This window comes from Sturnira hondurensis, unplaced genomic scaffold (assembly GCF_014824575.4).
Source record: "Sturnira hondurensis isolate 20B ecotype Veracruz unplaced genomic scaffold, ASM1482457v3 Scaffold0021354, whole genome shotgun sequence".
NCBI classification, from domain to species: domain Eukaryota; kingdom Metazoa; phylum Chordata; class Mammalia; order Chiroptera; family Phyllostomidae; genus Sturnira; species Sturnira hondurensis.
The window spans coordinates 25,965,267-25,990,508 of record NW_028093985.1 but is presented as its reverse complement, the minus strand read 5'-3'; the positions used below and the strand labels follow the sequence as shown (position 1 = coordinate 25,990,508).

The following is a 25,242-nucleotide window of genomic DNA, read 5'->3' as shown; positions in this document are numbered from 1 at the left end:
ATTGCTCTTTGGCACAAGATGCTGTGGTCAGTGGAAACATGTTTTCGTTCATGTCCTCCACCACAAATGTGATGCCTTTTCCATCTCCACTTGGTACTGAGCACACACCGTGGCCATAACTTCTGAAGTTTGGGGTGAACAGCAAAACCAGCAGGAATTTCTTTTTCGTTCTTTACAATGTCGAGGTCGGCATACAAATTTTTTCTTTCCTTATTAATTCAAGAACTTTCACCTTTTCACTTCAAGAAAGCATTGTATCACTTCTTTTTGGCGTATCACAACTGCTAGCATCACCGCTCTTATGCTTTGGGGACTTTATGAAGGAAAATAAGGGCTACTCTAACACAGGCACTGGGATACTCAGACACTGCATCTGACAACCAAGGCGGGTGCTCAGTGACCTAAGCGTGGGCATGTGTACAGCCTGGAGATGCTGGATTCACATTCAGGAGGGGCGGCGCCTGACATCAGGAGATTTCATGACAGCACCCAGAACAGCGAGCAACTGAAATGTTACGAATCATTTATTTCTGAATGGTCACTTAATATCTTTGGACTGCGCTTGGCTCAGGGTAATTGAAACTGTGGAAAGTGAAACCACACATAAGGCAGGCGACCTCTGTAATTCGGATTCTCAAAGGAGTCAGAGGTTCATATTCTGTTCCAAAAGAGAAGTCCGCCTGCCAGCCAGTTGCTGCCCTAATGTTCACTGAGCTCGACGTCGGACCAGCGCTGCGTGTTTTTGCACAACCTAGATAAGTCTAGCTTTCAAGGCATTGATTGAGAAAGAAACAAGATGAAAAGATATATATCAAAAGTCAATCTATTGTAACTCTTGTTTCATAACATAATGATAAAAACTGCCTGGAGTGAAATCCTACCCTGCTACTTACTAGTTTTGGGATATTGGGAAAATCACTTAAATCCTCTGTGCCTCAGGTCTTTTTTGCATGAAAAATGGTGATAACAATAAGCGTTCAGAGTTGTTAGGATAGTTAAATGTCATCACATACAGGAAGCAGTTAAAGCAGTTCTGAGTGTTGTGACTGAGGGCACAGACTGAGTGCTGTGTTAGTGTTAGACACAATTATTGGTGTGTCGATGGTTCTCCATCATGCTCCATCAGGGCCTACTCCCATGTATGGGTGACATCCGATGGGCAGGAGAAGAAATATGGAAATTTGAAGCCTGTGTGTGTATGTATGTACATATTACTACACACATATATATCTATATCTATATAGATCTATATATCTATATAGATATACCTATATATAGTTATATAATTATATAAAATTGAGAGTTTCTACAATCAATGTCAATGGAAGATAACAGTTTTGAAAAACTCAGAAAGTTCTCCAGAATGAAGAAGTTCAACATATTTTATTCATAATCCCTATTTCACTCCATTTACTCCTCATGCACTCTTAATATTCTATACCAAGTAACATTCAGATGGTTGCTCTTGGTGCTTTCAGAAATATATGTGCCATATCGCTCCCTTTCTATTTATTATTTACTTTCATTTTTATCTCCTCTTTTCTAGTTTCTCACAGTGAAGATTTGCATTACTGGTTTGAGACCAGTCTTTTCTTCTTATATAAGCTGCCTTCCACAATATTTGAAAGGACTTCTGTTTTTTATTCAGCTCAAAATATTTTTAAATTTCCTTGAGACTTTATTTGGCCCATGTGGTATTTGCAATTATATTGTTTAATTTCCCAATACTTAGGGATTTTGTAGATATTAATCTGTTATTGATTTCTAGTTTAACTCTGTTATAATCTGTGAACATACTTTGCATGATTTCTAGTCTTTTAAATTTAGTGAGATCTGTTTTGTAGCTGGGAGATGATATTTATAGATTATTGTTTATGCATGTTTTTAAGTAATAGGTATTTGGCTGTCACAAATTAAATATTCTATAAACACCAATTTTAGCCCGGCTGGTGTAGCTCAGTGGATTGAGCATGGGCCTGTGAACCAAAGCATTGCCAGTTTGATTCCCAGTCAGAGCACATGTCTGAGTTGCAGGCCAGGTCCCGGGTATGGGGCGATGTTTCACTGCCTCTCTTTCTCCCTCCCTTCCCCATCTCTCTAAAATAAATAAATAAAATCTTTAAAAAAACAAACAACAACAACAACAAAACACCAAGTTGGTCTACATAGATAATGTTAGCTAATTCTTCCACAGGAGTATTGATTTTATTGTCCACTTTCCGAAAGAGTAGTTTTCAAGTCTCCAACTATTATTTTAGTTTCTCTGTTTTTCCTTTTTCTGTCAGATTTTTCCTCATGAGTTTTGAAGCTCTGTTATTGGGTGTATATGCATTAAAATTGATATGTTTTCTTGGTGAATTGAAACTTTTATGATTATGAAATTATTCTTTCTGTCACTAGTACTATTTAATACTCTGAAAGCTAGTGTTTCTTATATTAATATGGATACTCTTTTTATGCTGTGAATAGTCATAGATTTCTTAGGCACTCATAGGTCTTTTAGAGGATAACAAGGATTGGATTTGGGGACTAGTCTATTTTAAATCAAAAGCCCCGTGATTGACTTTTAGCTTAATACTCATTAGAAATTAATTTTGATGGCATGTCTTTATCGTCGAAGCCTACCTACTACTTTGCATAAAGAATAAATGTTAGCCACAGCAAGCAGAACACACAAATTAGAGTGACCTTTCACACTCAGCTGCACATGAATACAGCCTTAAAAAATACAATTTATCAAATGTGCCTGGCATTAAATGGTTGTAAGTAATATCATTCAAGAGTTACTTAAGTTGCAGCATCATATAAATGGAAAAGTTTAGAACTGGAAATGAAAATGCTTATATTTGAGACCTGCATTCATAACACTGATAGTATTAAGGAAGGCACTTAGTAGATAAAAGTCCCAGCTCCTGAGCAATAAGAAATGGATACAAGACTCCCTGACTTAACTACTGAGTGACTTACTATGGGGCACCAGTCAGATATCTAGAACGAGAACACTCTAAGGTGTTACATGATTATTTGCTTTTATCATTAAGCTGATTTAATTGTAGGTCCTTGGATAAATACTGTAAAGTGCCAGTTTTATCCAGTGAGGCACTAGACTTGTGAAGTTGCAATCACATAGTGAGATCCATAACATCTTAGCTATAAAAATGAGAAGTATTGTCAACCTCTATGTCTGCAACGCAGGAGTTTAGAAAGTAATGCTTTAAAAAACATCATTTTTTCCCATACAGGAATAGTATCAAAATCGAGTGTTAATAGAGGTTTTCCCCAACATCTTCATTTTAATAGTTGTAATTCCCTTGTCTCCCTGAGGATATTATACCTTATGATTTGACATTGATGAATGCTGCTAGGATTAGGAAATAGCATGGATAGTTTTGCAGCAGCCCGATGCCGTCAGTTCCATCAGTTAATCTCTCTTCTCATGGGCCAGCTTAACGCTGCACAGTCATTTGAAAGCTCTTTGTATGAGTCTCCCACCTTCTTTTCTTGTAATAAGGCAGCCTTCCAAGTATCTCTGTCATTATACACTCTTTAATCTCTTTGAAAGTAACATGACCCACTGTATAGTTTTCCCTTTATTAGTGCAAATGTTCCAGACAGTATACTTAAATGTCTAGAATTAAACATTTTCTATCACGTTCTGAAGATGGAGTTCTGTTCAGATAACGAGAATGCTGCTACAAACCTTGCTTTAATTGCTGCATTATAATCTCAAGACCTGCAAAGCCCTGGAGACCCTGACACAGGAAATGCTTTTCAGCTATGCAGGTGTGGAATTCATTATAAGTGTGTTTTAACTTGGGACTATATCTTCAACTCACTGAAAGAACATCAATGTGTGGAGTGTATGATAACGAGATACTATGTAAAGTGTAACTATGGTGATGTATTAAAAGAGTAAAGAGTGAGAAAGCATGTAATTATAACTATGAAGACCACGTGCATGCACAAGCCTCTAAGAGAAATAAATAATATCAGACATTTGCAAAAAGCAGTGAAAAAATAAAATCTCTCCATACAATAAAAATCATTATCAGTAAAATGACAGCATGTTAACAGGGTTGGTTACGGTAAGGGTAAAAGTGAAGTTTCTACCTTTGTAGAGTGAATTATAAACTTTATTATGAGTTTATTATATACTTTATTATAAGCATGTTTTAAATAAAAAATTTAAAAAATACAAATGCCATCTAATAATGTAAGTCTGCAGTATAAATGAAACACATTTGTACATCAAACCATAAGAAACTTTTCTCTTTAACGTATCCTTATGTGAACGTAATAGGTTCACATAAGGATATTTTGTTTTGTGGTCCCTATTCATAATTTTCACAGCTAAATCAATGCCAAGTGCACATCTTGCGTTAGTTAACAGATTACAGAATACAGTTCACATGTTTCAACAATAGCAAAAGTACAGTAAGTTGTGGGTTTTTCTCATTCCATTGAATCATGATAAAAATAATTTCTAAGGCCAGTGCAGGGATAGTCATAGATTAGTGGATTTCTCTTTCTTCCCCTTAGTCACATATTAAATACTTGTCCTCTAAATTAACTGTGCGGGTCAGGATGAAAGAAAGGAGAGGGAGCACAAGCCATGTCAGCGGGTATATTAATTGGCCCCTGTGCATTATTTTTTCTTTGATACCTTAATTTAAAACCATTTTTCCTGAGAAATCTTTTGAAAGAGAACATGCAATTTTCAAAGAAAAGTTGTGAGACAAGCTGATCAAAGTGCCCATCAGCTGGAATAACATTTAACTGTGGGTGACCTGAAAATCCTCATAATGGAACTTAATCACATAAAACGGAAGAAAAACCGAACAGCAAGCACAGACACGGTGACACAGGCCTACTTTGCCAATCAAGCAAACAGTGCCTTAATGCTTCAGAGAAAAGGCAGTAATCAGTCTCTGATGTGATGTCCAACTTGGTGCTCCTGTTAACCTCCTTGTCCCCTGCAGAGAAGAGGTTTGAGAGCAAAGCACTACCACGGAAATAAAGTAACAGAGGTAAAGTATCACCAAGACTCCCTTAATGCTTACAATTACGTTAACACACAGAAGTGCACAGGGAAAAATATGTTGCATATACATCATATTAGAATGTGACAAAAATTCATATAACCATTTGAAATGTATAAAAATGATTATCAATTTCATTAATTTTTACATTACAGTATTTCTAAGAATGATTGCAAGACTTTATTCCACGTGTTTTTTCCTTTGTTCTTTTTTATGTAGGAAGTTTGAAAATTGAAGATATTCTTTAGAAAAACTTATGTTGATTTCTCCCAAATAATACACTGAAGTGGAAATTCCCATCGCAATAATGGGAAAAAAAATCCACCCATCAAGTGAAACCCCCAAACTTAGCAAGAGAAAAACTCCTCCTAGTGTATACCACACATAGTTGGAAGGTATTAAATGTATCTTTATTAGTATTTCTGTGTCTCAAGTGAAGAATATTAATGGAAAGTACATAGATAGAATGCATCTGACTAACTCGATCTACTCTATATAATAGATTATGCAAAAATTACATGGGTGGTGCCTATGCATCCCCACTTCTTTGCTTAATCAGAGCACCTCAATTCTTTTTCATGTACCAAACATATTTGATTAAACTCTTTGATTTATATGCAAACAATATTATGTGGGCAACAGTTGCTGTCTGTCTAAAAGTTAGATTTTTTTGAGGTAAGGGTGTGATATTTTCCATAGAGTAGATACATAGGAATGAAATGACTTGTTCAGAGTCTCCTGAGCCATTACAGATTTCGTGCCAGGTCACTGAGGTTTCAGAAAAAAGGCCCAGTTACCACACTCAGCATAGTCTAGCAGAGAATCAGTATCACCAGAGACATTGAGATTCAGTGGGAATGGATTCTAATTAAATGTTTACTGTATAACAGAACCACGTCATAATGATGTTAGAAAAAAATATTATTTTTACTAGTGCTATGGTGACTGAGAAGTTTCAATTAAATTACATTGCATAAGTTGTTAATGTGCAAGCTATTCTGTCAGTAGTTATTAATAAATCTTACTATACCAACAAAATTATAGGAGACAGGACTTATCTTAAATGAAGTTTAAGTAACAATTTGGGATCTCCAAGCATTTGTGAAATGTATTCATTTATTAATATAATCTAAGAATATCTAAAAAAGAGGAAAAATGTTTAAATGCTCACTCATTACAAGGAAATTTTACTCTTATTCTTTAAGGTAAAAAGAATAAAATGATGGGGAAAAAGCAGTGATTTGAAGCATCCATTGGGAGAAAAACTTGCCTGCTTGTGTGTGGTTGTGGGATAGGTTGTGGGCTTGCGACACTTCCAAGCCCTGGAGACTGTGTTTAGTTGGTCTCATTTGTGAGGAGAGCCTGTTTCATATTTTATGTCCACAGACAAGAGAAAGCATGCTTGTGGGAAAACCATAGCAATGGGAAGTACTTACGTTTTGCATTTATGTGGGAATAACAAATCATAACTAGACATATGTTGGTTTCGAAAGTATGGTTTTGCTGTAGAAGATTTACTTAATGTTTGAAATATTGAAGTACTATTACCCTGGGGTTTGGGTAGGAATGAAGAATAGTTAACAGGTTATATTTTTGCCAAAGTATTAATTTACATTCCACTCTTCTTGCTTGTTTTATATTTTTTCTATATTCATGGAAACAGAAATCTGTGTTCAGTATAAATATCAAGTTACAGTACAAATGATAAATATAGGGTCGTGAGAGTTTAAATTTCAAGAAAAGTTGAACTTACTTCAGTTCTGAGACCAAGATACTTCTGAAATACTTCATACATGGTTCATTCTAAGCATAATTAAAATTAGCAACATCTAGCTTAAAAGTTGATCTATACCTTTTAGTCCCAAGTCAAAATGGTTTGGGTCTACATACGTGTTTCAGAACCTATGTTGTTGGTTGAAAGGTAAAGTTAAACTCTACAATATTACTTTCACTTTTGAACAGAAAATAAGGCACAATGCATAGAGAACTTTCTATTCTGTCCCAATGATGTTAATTTCCTGTATTACAGCTTAGAATTAGTCAATTACTTCTCTCGTTTGCTTGCTTCTTACCCTTACATTTTTTTTCTGAACTAATTAAGAATAGCAACATTTATTTCAATTGTTGAGGAAAACTCACTATTTTGTCTTTTCTGGTATAAATCTTTCATTATTTCTGTTTTTCAAGTATAAAATGTGTATTAGAATCAATTCTCCCTATGCCAGTCACTGAATTATACAAGGTGATATGCAGTGAAAATAATATTTGTGTTGATTCATTAAGAAATGTCATAATCACATTTTTCTCCTTCTGTGGACCATTACCTGATATGGCAACAGCTAAGTGTCAAATGGATAAAATGAAAGCTTTAATTTGGAAATGGATCTTGCTGATCTCCCATTTATTTTGCTTTACCATGCATTCATCCATCAGTACTGACTCTTTGCGGTCTTACTATTTCCTTTTACATGGGTTTTAATGTAGGTGTCACCAGATCTATAATTAATTGTTTTATCATCTTCACTTTGAATACTGAGATGACTCAATGCCATTCAATTTACAATTTATCTCTCACTGTAATTAGCCAATATCAACAAATTTGACCTAAAGATGATTGAAACATGGTGAAACGTATTCAACAAATCTTCAAAAGAGAAAGTGACTTTAATAATTTGTAGAGAAAGACAAAGGGAATTAGACATAAAAATTGTATGAGAAATTGAACCCCTTAAGAATAATTAAAATACCTGGAACTAGGAAGTTTTTTGTATGTACAGGTAATGTCACATGAGTAGAGGAAATTCTTCCAATCCTTACATAAAAATCGTATAGCCTGAGTTCCATCAGACAAAAGAAAAAATATTCTGGATTTGCTGGGTCAATTCAAAAGAGCATTGCTATTTTAAATGTTTTTAAGGAAATCATTGATAAGCCACATGATTGACTATTCTGAATCGTCTGATCTAATTCAAATATATCATCAGAATAAACTCTAGTCACAATAGAAATTTAAGTCATATCCACAATGTAAATTCTAAATTGTTAAATTTTCCTATACAGATTTATTATTAGAATATAAAGTAAAGAATATTTTATAATACTTAAGTACTTTTTCATTTTTTAAAATTATCTTACTTTATGGTAGGATTTATAAAATGGGCGAACTATCACTGAACTGAAAAAAATAAAATAAAATAATTTTTTGTTGATCTAAACCTGCAGCAAAAGTTTGAAAGAAAGAGATATTAGGTAATTTTCTATATATTTTTAAACAAATTAACATGTTATTGATAGAGCTGTTGCTCTTAACTTTCTTTGGAAATATAAAACTTTCCGTAAGATATGTTTTGTTTGATTGCAGTCTTGTTTCTAAATACATATTTGCAATTTTGTACATGAATGCTGTAGTCTGAACATTTGTGTTATTTCCAAAATTCATATGTTGAACACCTTTGGGAGATGATTAGGTCTTGAGGGTAGAGCCCTAAAAATAAGATTAACACCTTTATAAAAGAGAACTCCCTCACCCTTTCTACAATGTCAGCATAAAGTCAGCATTCTTCACCCCCAAAGGGTGCTTTCACAGGAACCTGGTCACTCTGGAACCCTGAACTTCAACTCTAGCCTCCAGAACTGTAAGAAATAAATTTCTGTTGTTTATAAATTACTCAGTCTGCACTATCTTGTCTTAGCATCCCAGATAGAATAGAACAATGAACTGGATTTATGTAATTAAAAAAATTAAATTTCATGCAATTGAAGACTAACGAGTTAAGTCATTAACGTGGATTTATTTTAACTTTATAAAGTATTTAAAATTTTAGACTACACACATCTTAAACAGTGGTTTTAAGTGGTTTAAACCTTCTGATGTGTGTGTAATTATTACTGCTTCTCCAATATTTGACGAAATGTGATTTTAAAATTTACACATTTGTAGAGTTAATCCAAGTGTAAACATATACAAGCATACTTAGTTTGATTGTGGTTCACTTTATTGTGCGTCACAAATACTGTGTTTTTTACAAAGTGAAGGTCTGTGGCAACGCTGCATCCTGCAAGTCTGCTGCCACCACTTTTTTAAACAACGTCGGCTCACTTGGTGTCCCTGTCACATTTTGATAATTCTTGCCATTTTTCCAATGTGTTCATTGTTAATATATGTATTGTGTTGATCTGTGATCAGTGATCTTTAATGCTACCATTGTAATTTGAGGGGGCAGTGAAGCATACCTATTTAAGTCAGCAAATTTAATAACTGTTGTATGTGTTTTGACTACTCCACTGAACAGATGGCCCCTGTCTCTGCCTCTCTACTCAGGCCTCCCTGTTTCCTCAGACACAAAAATAGGAAATTAGGCCACTTAACCCCACAATGTCCTCTAAGTGTTCAAGTAAATGGGAGAGTTGCACATCTCTCACCCCAAATAAAAAGCTAGAAATGATAAAGCTTAATGACAAAAGCATCTTGAAAGACAAGATAGAATATCGAATGTGCTACTCCACTGCATACACAAATGCCAAGAATGTGAAACAGTCTTGTTGCTGATACGAAGAAAGTTTCAGTGGTGTGGATTAAAAATCAAACTAGCCACAGCATTCCCTTTAGCCACAGCCGAATGCAGAGTAAGATTCTAACTCTAATTCTCAGAACTCTGAGAGAGGTTAGGAACCTACCAAAGAAAGCTTGCACCTATCAGAATTTGGTCCATGAGGTTTAAGAAAATAAGCCATCTCCATAAGATAAAATTGCAAGGCAAATCAGTAAGTGCTGATGTAGAAGCGGCAGCAAGTTATCCAGAAGATCTAGCTAAGATAATTAATGAAGGTGGCTACACTAAACAACCGATTTTCAATGTAGACAAAACAGCCTTGCATTGGAAGATGACACTATCTAGGACTTTCACAGGTAGAGAAGAGAAGTCAATGGTTGTCTTCAAAACTTCAAGGGTAGCCCTGGCTGGTGGAGCTCAGCACACTGAGCGCGGGCCTGTGAACCAAAAGATCGTGGTTTGATTCCCAGTCAGGGCACATGCCTGGGTTGCAGGCCGGTTCCCAGCAGGGGACGCACGAAAAGCAACCATACACTGATATTTCTTTCCCTCTCTCCTTCCCTTCCCTTCTAAGGATAAATAAATAAAAAACTAAAAAAAAAAAACTTCAAGGCACAGTCTGACTTTCTTGTTAGGGTCTAATGCAACTGATATCTATAATTTGAAGCCAATGTTCATTCATCATGTCAAAAACTCTAGGACCCATAAGAATTAAGCTAAGTCTACTCTTCCCATGTTCTTAAGTGAAACAACAAAGCCTGGCTGATGACACATCTGTTTACAACATGCTTTATTGAATATTTTGTTTTATATTTTTACCTTTTTAATTTATTTATCTTTAGAGGGGAAGAGAAGGAGAGAGAGAGAGAGAGAGATATCAATGTATAGTTGCCTCTCGTGTGTCCCCTGCTGGGAACTGGTCTGCAATCCAGGCATGTCCCCTGACTGGGAATTAAGCCACAATCCTCTGGTTCACAAGCCCACGCTCAATCCACTGAGCTACACCAGCCAGGGTGCTTTATTGAATATTTTAAACCTACTATTTAAAACTAATGCTCAGGGGAAAAAAAGTATTTTTTTCAACATATCACTGCTTGTTGACAATGTACCTGGTCATCCAAAGGCACTAACGAAGATGTATAAGATTAATGTTGTTTTGTGGCTGGTAATACAACATCCATTCTGCAGTCCACAGGTCAAGAAATAACTTTGAAGTCCTGGCTGGTGTAGCTCAGTGGATTGAGTGCGGGCCTACGAACCACACGATTGCAGTTCAACTCCCAGTCAGGGCACATGCCTGGGTTGCAGGACAATTCCCAGCAGGGAATGCACGAGAGGCAACCATACATTGATATTTCTCTCCCTCTTTCCTTCCCTTCCCCTCTAAAGATAAATGAATAAAATCATTTAAAAAAGAAAAAATAATTTTGAATTTAAAGTCTTATGTAAAAAATACATTTCATAAGGCTATAGCTGTTATAGATAGTGATTCTTCTGATGGATCTGAGTAAAGTAAATTGAAAATCTTCTGGAAAAGATTCACCATTCTATGTTGTTGAGAACACTTATGATTCATGGGAGGAGGTCAAAATATCAACATCAACAAGAGTTTGAAAGAAATTGATTCTAACCCTCATGGATGACTTTGAGGGGTTCAGGACTTTGGTGGAGGAAGTAACTGAACTGCAGATGTGGTGGAAATTGCAAGAGAATTAGAAGTTTAAGTGGATCCTGAACATAGTGACTCAAATGCACCGATCTCATGACAAACTTTAATTAATAAATAATTATTTTGAATGGATTAGCAAATAAAATGGTTTCTTGAGACAGAATCTACTCCTGGAAAAATCGCTGTGAAGATTGTTGAAATGATAACAAAGAATTCAGAATATTACATAATCTTAGTTGATAAAAAAGCGGCAGGCCCTGGCTAGAATAGCTCGGTGGATTGAGCAAAAGCCTGCGTACCAAAGAGCTGCTTGTTCGATTCCCAGTCAGGGCACATGCCTGGGTTGCAGGCCAGGTCCTTGGTAGAAGGCACATGAGAGGCATCTGCACATTGATGTGTCTCTCCCTCTCTTTGTCCTTCCCTTCCCCTCTCTTTAAAAAAGTAAATAAATAAAATCTTTAAAAAAAACAGCAGATTTTGAAAGGATTGACTTCCATTTTTTAAGAACTTCTATGAGTAAAATGCTATCAAACAGTGTGACATGCTACATAGAAATTATTTATGAAAGGAACAGTGAATTGAGGTGGCAAACTTCATTGCTGCTTTCTTTTAAGCAGTGACTGCAGCCACCTCCGCTTTCGGCAACCACCAACTCGATCAGTCTGCAGCCACCCACTTTGAGACAAGACCCTCACCAGCAAAAAGATTATGGCTCACTGAAGGCTCAGATAATTGTTGACGTTTCTTTTAGAAATAAAGTATGAATTAAGGTAGGTTTATTTTTTTAGACATAAGGCTATGACATACATAATAGATTGTGCATAGTGTAAACATAAATTTTATGCACACTAGGAAATAAAAAATATTCATGTAACTTGCTTTATTGCAACAGTCCTTTGATTATTGCAGTCTAGAACCAAATCTGCAATATCTCTGAGGTGCTTAAACACTGCCTGTTGAATATTCCAGTTTTCTGAAAGTCAGTGGTAATCTCATAAGTGGGTATGACAGATCATTTAGGTTTCTTTTATGGCATGGATTTATAATATGCTTTCTTATATTTCATAGAGTAAAAATACTACCCTCAGTCAACTTTCCATAGGCTATTTTTATTATTATAAATACTTTTAAAAAATGTCATTGATTTTTGCATATCTAAAAAGTATTACATTTATTTGTATTTTTAAATGGGTAAAAGGCAGTTTTTAAAAAAATAGGAAATAGTAGAAAGGTAAAGATTGTCATAGCTTACTTTCAAATACAGAATTAGGAAGTGAACTTGCATGTAAACACTCAGGATATTTTGTACACTACAATGACACTATATATACATTCAAATGTACAGCTTGCTACAGGGGAAACATTCAAATTGTAATGCTTATCTTTTGTTTTTGCTAAATGCTAATACTAAGTAGTACCAGGAAATGTAATATACATAAATATATAATAAACCATGTTATTATTTTAACATATTTTGAGAAGAAAAAGACAAGGGTAAAAATGTTTGAAAATTAACTGCAGAGAAGAAAGTTTATTCAACTATAACCTGAGTTTTAGTTAAAACCATGATTGATGACAAATGCTAACTTGCGATGTGACCTCTAGAATGAGCCACAGCTGTTGAATCAATTGAGAAGATAGTCTCCACTGTCTTCAAAGTAAAGCACAAAGAAGATACATCATATTTAAAATTATTAATCATAAGAACATTATATTAGATAGACAAAAACCTAAAGACAAAATGTAGTCCTGAAAATGAAATAAAGAGCTTTGGGGGGCCTTATTTGGAAGTCCATAGTTTCCAGATTATTAACTTAATCATTTAAAAAGAACTTTTCACTGCATTAATCCCATTTAAACTCAAGATGGAAACACTGAATAAAGGCGAAGCTCTATTAGTTGCACAAAATGAATCAAATGGGACTACAAAGAGAGCTGGAGATAAAAACGAAATGGTAAGCAGGCTTTCAAAAGACATCCTTAGCCTCTGCGTGTCCAGCTAGAAGGGTGTGTGAATTGGAGAACTTCCTTCCCACCAGTGGCTCTATCTGTACTAACATTTGATTAAGTCTTTGAAAAATCTACAAGATAAAGCAAGTGATCAGATGAGAACCACAAAGAAGATGTTCACAGGGTTTTGACATTGTCAGTCAATACCACCGGGCAGCTGTGAAATTTTTAAAAATAGATTTAAACCTAAGTCTAGAAAAGCCAGCAAAACCAAGGTCAAACCATCTCTAGAACTCTCTGAACTGAGTCCATTAATATATTTTTTAAAAAGGAAATTAACTCCTAACACTAAGAAGAATATACAAGACATCTAAGGTTGAAAAATAAATATTTTAATATAAGTTAAAGACACGTGAGTTATAGTTAGAAAAAGAGACATTTTCAGTATTCATCTTTAAGTATATAGAAAATTCTGTTATTTAAACATCACTATGTGTTCTCAAAAAAGCAGAGCAAAAGGCAACAAGCTTAAACAGCATTGAGTAGGATTTATGTTATGGAGGGAAAAAAAGATGAGATTTCCTGCACTAGGGGTTGTTAAATCCGGGAATAAGGGACAGAAGGAAGCTGCACTTTCTTCTGAAGGGGTAGAGAATTAAGGTTGCTCCTCATCTGTCAGGAAAGTTGAAAGCAGGGTGAATGGATTAGGTGACCTCTCAAAATTACTTCCATCCCAGGATTTATGATGTCAGTATAAACCAGCTGTCCCAAATGGAAACTTGCACAGGAATCACTAACTCTCCCACTTGTTTCTGCCATTCCTTGAATACAGGCTTAGTTGAGTAACTTGCTAGAAAAAACTTAAAGGACTCAGATAACCTTGGTTCCAAAGACTCTGAGTTTTAGCTTCTTCAGCCACAAATAGTAGGTAACCACTGTGCCTGTATCATTAGATTCTTGAGAAGATTCAGTGAGATGATATGCACAAAGCACATAAAGTGAAGTAGGTATGCAAATCGGCATTCTCTTTAAAGTCTGTTCTGCGACTACATCAACTGCTGCAGTAAGAAATTTTGCTACCCCAGTGACAGCTCCGCGTCTCTTTCCTATTTCTCCTTGTATTTCCCTCTTCCTCTCTTTCCTTTTAAAAGACAGCTCTAAATCTGTCTATAAAAACGTTTAGCTACTGAATTTCATCACCACAACAAACAACACACTCTTTGAGGATATATGAGGAACATATGAAGTGGATTAAACAAAATCATTGAGACACTGGGAAATATATTAAATATTAGTACACTATGGTTTCTTTTGAATGAAATTGCATTCATCTATCAGGATACTTTGTAAAACGATTTAATGACAAGGTATGCTGTTGTAATACAAACAGATAAAACTGAGTTAAAAACTCAAAATAATGGAAAACACATAAATCTAAATATACTAGGTGTAAAAACATAAAGTCCTCAAAATTTTTATCATATATGCCTCTATACACCTCCTTTTTATGGCACTGATTTGAGTTCTTCCCTAAAGTTTAATTTTTCTATGTTGCAGGTTTTATTAGAAAAATGATCCCTTGTTTTGTTTCATAAAATATAATTTTTTATTTTTATTTTTTTATAGTTTTCTCCAAAGTTACAGTCTTCTGATTGTTCTTTTAGGAGAAAACTTTGTATTACATTTTATTTCTGATGGCATTTAAATGTCATAAATGTACAGATTTAATACATTTTTAAATGTTTACAAAGATACGCATGCATTTGTATGCAGAAACTATGAAAAGATGTTAGTGGAGAAATTACCATAAATCTGACCTTAATTTTCTTTTGTCAGACTTTAACTATAGCTCAGTTTAAAAACAAATTTTCATTTGTTGCTTAATTTTTCTGTAAGATAAAATCTAAGAATTCATTCAGAATTTTGCTGATCATTGATATTTCTACCCAGTAACTATATAGATATAGATATAAAATAATAAATAAAAATTCTACAAATAATGCTAGTTGTTTTTAAAGACAATAAATCTCTTTTTGGTTATAACTCTGAAGAAGCTCGTTCATTTCCTGATGAAATGTACATTTCTTCCCAAGAGTCAACACTTTTTTATTGCTCAGTATATAATCTCATTAAGAATATGTTTTTCTCTGTGTACCAGCCTATTTTAAAAGTGAATTATAGGAGTTTTCCTGCCCTAATTTTCCACTAATAATGCCTCATTCCCAAATATTTCAGAAAATATTATAACAATCATATTAATAAAATATGAGTGGTAATAAGAGGTTAGCAATAAGATGGCCTCTTTTAAGTTGTCCCTGAGGTCATTTGCCCTTTCTGCGTTTTTGATTGTTTATTAGTTTTTATTAAAGAAATCAAATAAATACTGGTCACCATGTATCCACATCTTTGTTGGCTGTTAATTTGTGAGAACATATTCTTTTACAAAAGACAGAAACAATGCATCAACGATTCTTATAATTTCCCTTTTCTTGTTAATAATTTCCCCAGCTAATCATATCATTACTGCTGTTTTCACAATCAGACCTAATACAGTGGAGGAAGCTGCATGTATACCGCTAACTGATAATAAAAGAACAAATGAAAAAAATCCTGTCAGTCTCTTTAAGAAACGTCACCCCCAGGAAACTAAAACTGAGCATGGAGCGTGTACTGCGTCTATCTGCTTACATCCCTTGGGCCAGAGAATGTCTTATTTATGTCTTTCACGGTTCTGGCTTACTGATCTTCTCTGGACCTCTTGACTGTCAATATATTTGTTAGGGGGAATACTTTTCTCTTTCCCAACTAAAAAAAAAATACAAGCTTGTTTTCTCCTTCCCTCCAGGATATAAAAGAAGAAAAACAGCAGTTAAAAAAACTCTTTTAAAAAACTGCCATAAAAATAGGAAGCAGACACGTGGCATGAGAAGAATTCAAACGTTTGGTTGTTTCATGAAAAAGTTAATGCCTTGGAAAGTTGACTGCCTTCACCAAAATATTCTTTATATTTATCATAAAGATGAATCCTCCCTAATTAAAAAGGTATAGAAAACTCCAAGATCATAAAAACTTATATTAAATAGAAATGTCTCATATATCCTAAAGACTTGAGTATAATTTTTAGAAAATGGTGGTAATGACTTTGATAGGGACTGCCCTGAAGACCGCCCTGAATACATCATTGGGGAGGTATTATCTTCCTTCTCTCCTCTCCACTCCAAACCCCTGAGGCTATGAAGTTGTAAGTAAGGTATGTGGCAATTGTAAATACATCACTGTACTACGGATTCAAAGATTCCACATATTGCCTTATTTCGAGTTCACACACACACACAAATACACAGAAAAGTTTTTTTAAGAAATCTTTATCTACTCTAGTTTATCCTGTTTGCCAACTGATTGTATTTTTATAACATTTTTGTAGAACCTATGTGATCAAAGAATTGTGCCTGTTTATGCTGGTGCCCAGAGTCTAAACTAGCCACCTCATAAACATATAATTTCTGATTATGTTTATGCAAGATTCCCAAGATATGAAAGCTAAAAAAAATCATAGAAGTATACATGAATCTGCCAGGCAAAATAATAGGTGCAGCCGTGTTTCCATAGTTTGACGCCAGCATGTTCTGCGAATCAACCAGAATCCCCTGTGTTGTGCATTCATATATGATGTACTGTAGACACCATTGTATTAAATTATTTAATTTATTTAATTCAATTATTTCTTTAATTTCAAAATGTTTTTTCCACTAGCCTCAAAATGCCACAAAGGTAGAAAAAAGCACTATGATGTAAAACAGAAAAGTTTTTTGTGTGTCTTCCTTCAATTCATCCTATCACGTGGATGCTCACATATTTCTTATAATTACCTAAAATGCACAGGTATAGCCGGTGCATCAGATTACATTTACAACTTATTTATATGTACACTATTAATGAAACACAAATGACATGATTTTCCCTGGCTGGTGTGGCTCAGTGGATTGAGCATGGGCTGTGAACCAAAGGGTTGTTGGTTCGATTCCCAGTCAGGGCACATGCCTGGGTTATAGGCCAGGTCCCCAGTGGGGACCATGTGAGAGGCAACCACACACTGATGTTTCTCTCCCTCTCTTTCTCCTTCCCTTCCCCTCTCTCTAAAATAAGTAAATAATTAAAAAAAAAACAAATTACAGGATTTAAATTTATAAACTTGCTAGACCAAGAAAGAATTTTAATAAAGTCACTCTTTGTTTTTTCAATACTACAATGTACTTGCTAACAAAAGTTAAGTCCAAATTCTCATGATAGATAGCATGTGTGAAGAATAATCAAGAAACCACAGTAGCCACATCCACTCAAATAATGATTTAGAAATGTTAAGACTAGTAGACCTACCAAGGCTCTCCAAGTTTCACCTGTTCCACCTTTCTCAGGCATTGTGTGGGTGTGAGAGTAGAAATGACTGGAGTGATGCCGGAGACTCTCCTTGGTGCTGGCACAAAAGTTCAAGAAGGATTGCTCAGGCCCCTGCAGCACTGGTTTCCAAAGAAGCTTGAACTTGCTACTGCAGTCTGGACACAGAAGAAGCAAGTCCATTCTGCAACAGCACCCACAGCTGCTGGAGAGACAAGGTTTCCATGAATCTTGCCTATAGCACACTTGAGTTTGTGTATTAGGATGCCATCACATGTTTCAGTTCTATTGAATAAAAGAATTTGGAGAGTTAAAATAAATTTTAAAAGTAAGTTCAAATCACGGAGAAATACAGCTGAATAAAGTGAGCTATAGCTGGAGTGCTGTACCTGTTGAAATTATTGTTCGGGTTTAATGGACTTACCATATGAATAGCCTTCTTGGTAAAAAAATGAACATTTGGTCAGGAGTTTTATAAGCTCAATGATATTCATACATGTCTGAAAAAGCACATAGACGTCTGGATATTACAATAATGATTCAAGGGTGGTTCTGAGTGTTATGTAAAGAAGCCAGCAGCTTAGAAACATCTATTACTAAACAAATAATTATAGGAAGTACTGAAGGTGCTGAGTGAATATTGTCCCAAATTTAACGTTCAGATAACATACTTTTATTTTCTGGAATTATATATGTAATGCCATATATATAATTTTTCCCTAAATCCACCAGTCTAAAAGTAGACATAACGGTCTGACATTTCTTAGCTTCTGGTAGCTTACATGTACATAGAGTAGTCATTGAAATAATCATTTGCCTAAAAAATAGCATTAACATGAAATTATGAAGCAAGACAAAAAAATAAAAAACACATGTCATTAGTGAAATTAGTAACTATTTACTGAAAACCAGAAGATTCATTTTTAGCATAATTTGAAAGTACATTTGGGAAAAATAATCTGTATTGAGACTACTTAGTTTGAAAATTGAATAAAATGAGGAGAAATAATGTTGCCTCTTTGAATTGGCGGCTGGATTTACATCTCATTAACCCACTGACACAGTCTTTAGGGCTGGAGAGCTAGTAGATGCTTTTCCCTCTCACGATACCTACTAAAGGAAAGTAATTGACACATCTTTAATGTGGTGTCACTTTCAATTAATTCTTTAAGGTGAGCCCAGCACACTGTCGGCAGTGGTGTTGCCGAGTCTGTCTGCTTGTACGTGTCCAAAGACCCGTGTTCTGAGCCTCTGTCAAGCTTGAGAGTGGACTGCAGAAGTCGCAGTTGCGCTTGCCCTTGTTCTTTCAGAAAACATATCTGGAAATATTGTACAAAGACAATATATCATATACAGCACTAATATAAGTATATGTCAATATAATGTATTTAGTAAAAACTGCTTCCATTTTTATAGCCTAGATGATTTAATAGCAATTCAACAATATTGATTTTATGTAGCAAATTGTTTCTTTAATTTAAAAAAATAGAAGAAAAATTACTACTGTACTAGATGTTTCTTCATAGAATGTTTGTTGTATTTTAGTTAAAAGGTATTTTGATGTGCCTTCTAATAAATTATGTAATTATAAGAGGTAAAAATAATAAAACTGACATCTCATATGTACATGATTGACTATTTAACTTGAGTAACTTGAAACATACTGCTCTTAACTGCCAATCTTTGCAAATACAGTGTCAAAAAAACTAATCTCTTGAAAATAATTATTGCAGAAGCAGAGTTAGAAATTACTCACAGAAAATGAATTACACAAATATATAAAATAATGAATGGTATGTAAATGATAAGATGTTTTTTTAAAAAAATTGTGCTTGTAATCACCTATACAAAAAAGCAATATCAAAGGCCAAAATGTACAGATTCTGAAATGCAGTCAAAATGTTATGATGAACAGTTATGTACCTATTTACCTGCAAATAAATAAGTCTTTTTATTAAAAACATGTCTTCTGCTAAATGGCAACATGTTTGCCATAATCAACAAGAGCCAAGACATTACTTTATATATGAGTGTATCTATTTTTCTTTTCTATAGCAACACTCAAATTGATTAAAAAGTTGTTTTTATAATTTGTGTTCATCACATGTACACTGTAGTCTTCCAGCAGAAGTTGGAATTCTCATTGTGGGAGTTTTACATTTTATTTTCTTTGAGATTATCTTCATGTGTTTTTAAAACCTTAGCTAGTTCAAGTTGTGTTTAGAAGATAATATCATAACTAAAGTTATCAAAATTTCATAGAAAACTTGTAAGATATTAATTTCTGTTCTAAGTGTGTAAAAAAGTAACGCATCATACCAGCAGTAAATAAATCTATGTCTTTGCTAGGAAGACATAGATTTATTGGTAGTACGATATGTTACTTTATTTATTGGTAGTACGATGTATTTGTAAATCTCAGGATTGTTTCATTAAGATTTTAACAGATTGTTAGAGCCAGTCCCTAAAGCATTTATCAAAGCTTACATCTAAACAATATTTATATGGAGATACATAGCTAAGTGAGTGAAAAAAATGGAGTATGTTATACAACAAATGAAAAACAAAATATTTCAGATAAACCCATCCACTCAATGTTAAAAAAAATCCACTTGTATTTCACAATTACACAATAACAAATTCTTCCATTCAATGGGTGAAAATAATTCCATGTTTAAAATGAGCCTGCTCTTTGGTCAAAAATACATTTCATATGTAAAGCAATGAGTACAATGGAATGCTTCTTCTCTAGGTTCTGAATGAATATTGATGGAAACAAAAACATAAACAAATAAAAAACCCTGCCTTAACTTAAACATCGTGAATGTTCTGGTTCATGATGCTTATAAGTTTGAGCCATCCTTCACAGCCAGGGGCAGAGGGGGTTATATTTTTTATGTTTATTCCATGGTTCGTCTGCAAAACAGGAAGTGGTGTCCTCAGGGAACCAGAAATCATGAAGAACTCCTGGACGATTGAGAGCAGGAGATAGAATTGGGTCATACAGGGTAGGCTCGCTTCCAACAGAAGCAAGAGAACACTTCTGAATGAGGCGAATCCTGCAGAGGGAGCTCTCTTCTATTGATCCAAGTCACCAAAACCCACCACATTTATTATCAATCTACAAAATCATGTAATATATACAATTTAAAAATCTTGATCAAGTGTGCTTGATTGGTAGTGTTAGAGGAAAAGTGAGGAAGAAATGGAAGTAGGTAAAATTATGCTTTACTAGGGAGGCTCAAGAACTTAATTGACACTAGTCATTTATGAAAAAATTAAATACTGAAAGATGTTACATTTAGTATGTGTCAAAATATAATGAGTTCACTTTCTGTAAATTTGTAGTAGACAGCTGGTGGTTTACAACAGTGATTCCTTAAAAACAAATAGAATACATTTATATTATATATTTATCTGTGTGTACACACATATACACATACATATGTGTATGTGTGTACACACATATATGTATGCACATATGTATATGTGTGTGTGCATATATATGGTATATGTTTATATGTGTGGGGATAATATGCATCGTCCAAGGCAATGAGAAATTGTGACGCAAAGCTCTTGAGAGTCAAGATGCAAATATGTGTACCCAGGATTTAGTACTGCTTTTCCCCAGCAGACATTTGCCTATGCCTAGCAGGTTAATAAACTGAAAATAATTTTGAAAAGAACACAAGGCATCAAGTAGATGGGAAGAATTGAACAAAGCCTTATTCATTCCAGCAGCTTTGCCTTGGAAACTGATGTACTAAATCCAAAATATACAAAGAACTCACACAACTCCACTCAAAAAAGACGAGGAACCCAATTAAAAAATGGGCAAAGGACTTGAACAGACACTTCTCCAAGGAAGACATACAGAGGACCCAGAGACAAATGAAAAGATGCTCGATATCGCTAGCTATCAGAGAGATGCAAATTAAAACCACAATGAGATACCACTTTACACTGGTCAGAATGGCCATCATAAACAAAACAACAAACAACAAATGTTGGAGAGGTTGTGGGGAAAAGGGGACGCTAGTTCACTGTTGGTGGGATTGCAGACTGGTACAACCATTATGGAAAACAGTATGGAGTTTTCTAAGAAAACTAAAAATGAATGTGCCTTTTGACCCAGCAATTCCACTACTAGGAGTATATCCTAAGAACCCTGAAGCACCAATCCAAAAGAAGCTATGCACCCCGATGTTCATAGCAGCTCAATTCATGATAGCCAAGAGTTGGAAGCAACCTAGATGCCCATCAGTCAATGACTGAATCAAAAAGCTATGGTACATTTACACAATGGAATGCTATGCTGCAGAAAGGAAGAAGGAGCTCCTACCCTTTGCAACACCATGGATAGCACTGGAAAGCATTATGCTGAGCGAAATAAGCCAGGCAGTGAAAGACAAATACCATATGATCTCACCTTTAACAGGGATCTAAACAACAAAACAAACAAGCAAGCAAAATATGACCAAAGACACTGAAGTACAGAACAGGCTGACAGGGACCAGAGGGGAGAGTGGAGAGAATCACAGGGGAAAAGGGGATGGACTCCCATGAACAAGTATAAAGGACACATGGACAATAACTAAGGTGGGGGGCAGAAATGGGAGGGAGGTGGGGAGCACTGGGTGGGGGCAGGGCTGGGAATACAAGACAGAAAACTGTACTTGAACAAGCATTCAATTAAAAAAAACTGATGTACTAAATCCTAGCAGTAAGTTTAAATGAGAAATAAACCATTCCTCCCAAACATAAAAATCCAGTTTCAATTTACACTAGTCTTTTACTGGATTAAGGTGATCTGATATTTCTAGTGACTAGTCTCAGCCATTTTCAGAGGAAGATAATAGTGAATCTCAAAAGCCTTAATATTTTTTATTTAAAACTTTCTTTCTTTTTTTAAAAAAGATTTTATTTATTTATTTATCTTTAGAGGGGAAGGAGAGAGGGAGAGAAACATCAATGTATGGTTGCCTTTTGAGCGTCCCCTGCTGGGAATTGGCCTGTAGGGAACTGGCCTGCAAACCAGACATGTGCCCTGACTGGGAATTGATCCACAATCCTCTGGTTCGCAGGCGGGTGCTCAATCCACTGAGCTACGCCAGCCAGGGCTATTTAAAACTTTCAATCAAAATAAATTAAGCTATGTGACTATAAATCATGGCACAAATGAGAAAATATAAAGAAACCACATTCATATAGACAATGAAGATTTCAGCCATAGACTATAAAGTGTCTATACTGCATATATTGAAGAAATTAAAAGGTTTCATTAAGAATTTCAGGTGCCCAACTTTTCCAGAAGAACCAAATAGCACCTCCAGGCATGCTGAGCTGGCTTTGGGCATTCTACAAGCTGTTGAGTCTCTTCCTTCTTTTCTGCTGACTCAGCTATATTGGCCATGAAGATCCTGAACCCCAAGGTCAGGGTGGCCTGAGACCAGACAGCATTGTTCAACATCAGCAGGGCCAGGGACTGCAGGACACCCATAGGACCAACTTGGAGCCTCTGGGCACCATGAAGATGCTTGTTTCTGGTGTGGAGACATGAAGCTTACTACAGACAGCCATGTGCTGCTTCATGAAATGCAAATTCTATACCTAACAGGCTCCTTACTAGCCAAAGTAGCAGCAGCCCAGGTGACATAACAGAGGATAGTACCACCTCCAATGTCTAACCATTGGAGAACTGCTGAAACAGGTGGATTCTCTACATTTCTGAAGGTCTTCATCTCAGAATAGTAACAGAAAGATCTGAAGCTGCAAAGTAAAAGGCACTTCAGTTTTTGGAACAAGTCAAAGTGAGCAAAGAGATGGACAGAGAAACACTCACATATGTGTTCAGAACATCTCTTTGTACTGAAGTTCATGCTGAATTTGCTGAGGCTGTAATAGGGGCTCTAATTGACTCCATTTGGCCATTAAAAAACAAGATGAACCCACTGACTTCTTCATGGTTGAGATCATGGAGATAAAACATAAATCTGAAACCAATATGATCTTAATCAAAGATATTGTTTTGGACCATGGGGCACAGCAGCCTGATAGGAAAAACAAAGTAGCAGATCCCTGCATTCACAGCAGTGAATTACGGCATTTTAAATCCTCACATGGGGATATTTTATTGTTGTTTAGAGAGAGAAGAAGGAAAAGCTAGAGAGAGGAACATGTGTGTTCAGCTAGATCAGTTCCCTCATGTGTGCCCCAACCAGGGATCAAACCCACCACCTTTTTTTGTTGCACAACATGACAATGCAACCAATCTACCCACCTAGTCAGGGCAGGTTCTAGCTGTTTACCCTCAGAGTTCAGGAGTAGAAAGAATGAGAGAAACTAGTAAAAACTGAAACAAACATCACTGAAGATAGAGTTTTAAAAAATAATAGAACAGAAAAAGAAAAACTATAAGAAAAAGAAACTAAAAAACTAAAAAAGAAAGACTATAGTGACTCTGATAGAGAATTTGTTGTTATTAATCAAAAGGGAATTGGCCCGTTTTCCTTACATGTTTTCACAAAAAAGGATATAATAGCTCTGTACAGAACTGAAAGGAGAACTAAATGGAAAAACTGACAGGTGCTTGTGGTAGGGTAGCTCTAAATTATTTTAATGACCTCAGTCCTGATTGTTTGGGATATGCAAGACTTGTCTCTGTGTATACATTGCGAGAAGACAAGTTAATCTTTATTGGAAAATGTAACAATCTTTGCTCTAAAACATTATCGGTCAAAGTACCATTAAGCATGCACTCACTCAAATCAAAGATGTAATAAGAGACAGCTTGAGGGCCATTAAAAATGCTATTGGTGGCCATTGTGTAGTTCCAGGTACTGGTGCAGTGGAAGTGGCAATGGCACAAGCCCTGATTAAGTACAACCCCAGCCCGATGTAAAGGGCAGGGCCCAACTTGGAGTTTAAGTACTTGCTGATACAGTACTCATTATTCTGAGGTTCTTGCTCGGAATTCCAGTTTTGATTTTCAGGAGACACTGAAGTTTAAGCAGACCTTTGGGAATCAGGTTGACCTGTGGGTATGGACTTGAACACAGGTGAGCCAAGGGTAGCAGCAGAAGTAGGCATACAGGATAACTATTGTGTAAAGAAAAAGCTTTCTCATTCATGCACTGTGACTGCAACCAACATTCTCCTGGAATGTCTGCTCTTATGGGTTTAACTGAAGCTTCCCTTGTATCACATGATTTTACAGAATGATTCTTTAAAAAGTAACTATAGTATTTTTGTCCAAGCTTCAAATGATTTTTAAAGGAATTTTCCTTTCTTTTCTTAAAGAAAGGAAAGAACACTAGCACCTATTTAAACTCTGAAGTCTGAAATTATAATGACAGTATTTATTTTTCTCGTACTCAGTGTATGCACATAAAGCAGGCTGTTTCCACCCATTGAACACGATGTTTGCTTTAGCTTCAGCGATAAAAAATACATGTTAGAAAAGCATGTCATCTTCCTTCTTAACTATTCCCTGAAAGGCAAAACAAAACCAAAAATATCATTAGAGTACGGCAAAGTAAAAAAAAAATAAACAAATGAAAATTTGATAACTGAAAATATAGTGATTGATATTAAAAATGATAGAGCATAAAAGATTAAATGGAGCTTAAAAGAAAGT

General features: G+C 35.2%; 1 pseudogene; it reads left to right on the top strand.

Moving 5' to 3' along the window:
- Positions 1-4,802: 4,802 nt before the first annotated feature.
- Positions 4,803-24,789, top strand: LOC118977468 (T-complex protein 1 subunit zeta-like; annotated as a pseudogene).
- The last annotated feature ends 453 nt before the right edge of the window (positions 24,790-25,242 follow it).